This window comes from Urocitellus parryii, chromosome 4 (assembly GCF_045843805.1).
Source record: "Urocitellus parryii isolate mUroPar1 chromosome 4, mUroPar1.hap1, whole genome shotgun sequence".
Classification (NCBI taxonomy): domain Eukaryota; kingdom Metazoa; phylum Chordata; class Mammalia; order Rodentia; family Sciuridae; genus Urocitellus; species Urocitellus parryii.
In genome coordinates, this window is record NC_135534.1 from 60188879 (window position 1) to 60194031 (window position 5153).

Below are 5153 nucleotides of genomic sequence, written 5' to 3' on the forward strand. Positions count from 1 at the left end.
TTCATTACTCTAAGAGTAAATGCTATATCCACTAAGCAGTCACTACCTTTCTTCCTTCCTTTCATCTTCTGAGTACTACCACTTCTGAATTCTGCTTCTATGAATTTTCTGGTTTAGCTTGTTGTGGATGGTTTATAAATGGAGTCATGCAATATGTAGCCTTTTGTGTGTGTCTTCTTTCACTTCACCTAATAGTTTCAGATTGCATACATATTACAGCATGAAGCAATATCTTTTCCCTTTTAATGACTAGGTAGTATTCATTGTGTGGATATATCATATTCTATTTATACATTCATCAGTGGATGTATATTTGCGTTGTTTCCAAATTTTGGCTATAATAAATAATGTTTCTGTAAACATGTTTTGCACAAGTTTTTATTTGAATATCTGTTTCTAAATCTTTTGCGTATATACACAAAAGTGAAATTTGGGGACTTATAATTCTACTTGGCTTTCTAAGGAAACACCACATTGTTTTCCATAATGACTGAAAAATTTACATTCTCACAATGTGTGAGGGTTTCCACTTTTCATATCCTCCCTAAAATTTGTTATTTTTCAACTTTTAAAATCACAGCAATCCTAATGGTTTCCTAGTGCTATCTCACCGTGTTTCAGATGTGCATTTCCCTAATGACTAATGATATTGGGCATCTTTTAAAAGGCACTTGAACATTTTTATATCTTCTTTAAAGAAATGTGTATGGAAGACATTTGCTCATATTTTATTGTTTATTTTATCATTGCTAAAGTTTTTTATTTTACATTCCTGAATTGTAAGAAGTCTTTATATATTCTAGCTGTTAGATTTTATAATATATATGACTTTTCAATAATTTAGCTTATTCTATAGATTTTATTTTCACTCTTTTGATAGCATTATCTGTTTGATCCTGATGAAATGCAACTTATTTATTTAATTGCTTCATTTCTGTAGTCCTGCTTAAGAAGCCAAATCTGAAGTCAAGAAGATTTATTCCTATAATTTGTCCTAAGAGTTTTATTATTATATTATGTTTAGGTTTTGATCTAGTTTAACTTAATTTTTGTATATAGTGTGGGATATCCAGTTGTGTTTGTATCATTTGTTGAAGAGATTATTATTTCTTCCAGGGAATGATTATGGAAGCATTGTCATAAATATATGAGTTCATTTCAACGTTCACAATTTTATTCCATTGATTCATTTTGACACAATTATAAAAGCCTGGAATATAATTTGTGCTAATTCAGTCCCCAGTACTTTTCCTTTTTCCTCCCTTTCTCTTTCCCCTGTTCTCTTCCCTCTACTGATCTTTCTGCTATTTACTTATATATTCTTTTTAAATTGGTGCCTTGTGGATATACTTGATGGTGAGATTCATTGTAGTATACTTGTGTATGTACATAGAAATTTAGGTCACATTCATTCCACTGTTCTTCCCTTATCACATCCCTCCTACCTCCCCCTCAATTTCCTTTTTCTACTCCACTGATCTCTTTTCTATTTTGATTAGATGCCCCTTTTTTCCCTTTCTCTCTCTTTTCCTCTCTCTATCTCTTCTCTTTTCTTATTTTAGACTAGCCTCTGCATGCCAATAGAAAATATTCTACTTTTGATTTTTTGGGACAGGCTTATTTCACCTAGCATCAAAATCTCCAGTTCCATACATTTACCAGTAAATGTCATAATTTCATTCTTCTTTATGGCTGAGTAGTTCTCCATTGTGTATATATACATACTGCATTCTCTTTATCCACTCATCTGTTAAAGGACACCTTGGTTGTTCCCATAGCTTGGCTATTATGTATTGCCAACACCACACTTTTTTGAGTGCTGCAGCTTTGGAGGATGTTTCAAAACTGTGATTCCTATAAAATTGTTTTAGTTTTCAGATTATTTTAGCTGTTAAAGGTCTTTCCTGTTTAATGTAAATTTTAGGATCAGCTTTCCCATTTCTGCAAAAATAAAAGTGAAACAACTTTGATATTTGGGGAATGATTGTACATTTTATATAGAATCCCTTTGGGGAGAATTGCCATATTAACAGTATTATCTCCTGATGTATGAATACAAAATGTCTTTCTAGTGATGTTTTGTAGTTTTCAGTGAACAAGTTTTACACTTTCTTGGTTAAACTTGTTTTTAATTGTTTTACAATGTTTGATGTCATTGTACTTGGAAATGTTTTCTTAATTTCAATTTTGAAATTTTCATTACTAGTGCATAGAAATACAACTAATTAACATGTTAATATTGTATTGTGTAACTTTCTTGAATTTTTAAATTAATTAACTTGAATATATTTTTATAATTTTCTTTTTTTGGGGGGAGGGGCATACCAGGGATAGAACTAAGGGTCTCTCAACCACCGAACCACATACTCAGCCCAATTTTGTATTTTATTAGAGACAAGATTTCACTAAGTTGCTTAGCACCTTGCTTTTGCTGAGGCTTGCTTTGAACTCGGGATCCTCCTGTCTCAGTCTCTTGAGCTGCTGGGATTACAGGTGTGTGCCACAGAGCCTGGCTCTAATTTTCTAAGATTATGCCACCTGCAAATAGAGACATTTTACTCCTTTCTTTACAATTTGAATGACTCATTTCTTTTTCTTGTCTAATTTGTCTGGCTAGAAATTTCAGTACAGCTGGGTGCAGTTGGTCTATGCCTGTAATCCTAGTGCTTGGGAGGCTGAGGCAGGAGGATTGCCAGTTCAAAGGGAGACTCAGCAATTTAATGAGGCAATCAGCAACTTATCAAGACCCTGTCTCAAAATAAAATATTAAAAGGACTGGAGATATGGCTCAGTGGTTAAATACCCCTGGGTGCAATCCCTGGTTAAAAGAAAGAAAAAAAAATCTAGTACAATGTTGAATAGCAGTGGAGAAAGCAAATATATTTGTGTTCTTCCTGAACTTAGGGAAAAGTTTACTTTTCCCCTGGAGTATTATCCATTTACTACAACGTGAGCTTTGAGTTTTTCATAACCTTTATATGAGGAACTTTTCTTAGATTCTGATTTTGTTGAGTATTTTTATCATGAAAAGTTGTTGAATTTTGTCAAGTGCTTTTTCTGCATCCACCGAGATAATATTTTTTCCTTTGTTCTATCAACATGGTGTATAGTGTTGACTGATTTTTCTATATTGAATGCCTCTTGTATTTCTGTTTGATTATTGTGTATAATCCTAAAATATGCAGTTGGTTTGTTTTGTTAGTAGCTAGTTTTTTCTTGAGGAGTTTGCATCAATATTCATAAGAAGTATTGTTCATTTTTGTTATTAAAAGAATATGGACATTCTGAGATGTAATAATAAAATCCACTAAGTTTGTATCTATATCTCTGTGTGTGCATGTGTGTGTGTGTGTGTGTGTGTGTGTATGTGTGAGAAAGAGAGAGAATGAATTTGAAGAAGACAACTAAATGAAAAAATATACTATGTGATACTATCTACATGAATTGGAAGCCTTAATATTTTTAAAATGTCCACATTTCCCCAAGTTATCTACAGAATCAATGCACACCCTTTCAAAATTTTAATGTTATTTGTCACAGAAATAGAAAAAATATTCAAAAATTTGCATGGATTGAAGAAGATCCCGAATAACCAAAATAATCTTGAGCAAAATCAAACCAAACCAAATGAAACAAAACAAAACAAGACAACACCTGTAAACAAAACAAAACAAACAAACAAAGCTGTGGGCAACTTGCTACCTGATTTCAAAATATGTTAGAAATTGAAAAAAATAAAACAGCATGTTACCAGTATAAACAGAGACATATAGACCACAGAAATAGAATGGAGAGCCTGCAGAGAAATGTATGTATGTACAGTCAATTTATGTTCAGGGAAGTTTCCAAGAACACGTAGTGGAGAGAGGACAATCTAATTTATGGTGTTTGGAAAACTGAATATTCACATGCAGAAGATCAAAATTGGAGCTGCGCCTAATGTCTTTTTAAAAAAATTCAACTCAAAGACTTTAACAAAAGACTTGAAACTGTAAAAATCCCAAAAGAAAACAGAGAAGATGTTTCTTGACATTAATTTTGCATTTTTTTGATAGATCTCAAAATCCTAGCAACAAAAGCAAAAACAGAAACAAGGGATTGCATCAAAGAAAAGAAAACTTCTGTGAATCAAAGGAAATAATCAACAGAATGAAGAGACAACCTTTGCCATGGGAGAAAGTATTTGTAAACCAAACATCTTATAAGGGGTTAAGGTACAAAATATATAAGTAATTCAAACAACTCTGTACCAAGAAATCAGACAACTTGCTTAAAAATAGACAAGGACCTGAATAGACATTTCTCAAAGGAAAATGTAGGCTAACAATGAGTAAGTGAAAAAAAAAATTACCATCATTAATCATCAGGGTAATGCAGATTAAAACAAAATAGTATAATACCTCACACTTGGTGGAGTGGCTATTATCAAAAAGAAAAAAAAAATATATGAGTGTTGGGTAGCATGTGGGGAAAAACAAACTCTTCTACACTGTTGGTAGGAATACAAATTTATAGAGCTGTTATGAAAAGCAGTGTTGGGGTCCTCAAAAATTAAAATTGAAGTACCACATATAATTAATCTAGCAATCTTATTTTAGAATAAGACAAAGATCCCTGTTCGCTCATGCTCATTGCAAAGTCACATTAGCCAAGACATGGAATCAACCTATCTTGACTGTCCATGGATGGATGAATTGGTAAAGATGTGTTCTTTATATGCAATATAATATTACTCTATCTTACACGAGAATAAAATCATTCATGACAACATAGATGAGCATGGAGAAAATCATTCCAAGTAAAATAAGTCAATAACAGAAAGGCATGCATGTTCTTGTATGCATAAAAATGTCTTTTTCACAGAAGCAAAAAGTAGAACAACAGTTGCTAGAAGCTGTAGGGTGATGAGAGGAAATAATGTTCAAAGATCATGAAGTTTCAGTTAGTATAAATAAGTTCTGGAGATCTGTTTTACAGCATGGTTACTAATGAGGCATATGTGAAAATCCTTGAGAGTAGGTCTTACAGGTGACAGGTTAATTAGCTTGATTTAATTATTTTGCAATGTATACATACATCAAAGCATCCCTGGGACACTATTTCTATTTGACATACTCAAATTTTAAACTGATAAAAGTAAAACAAAATAAATA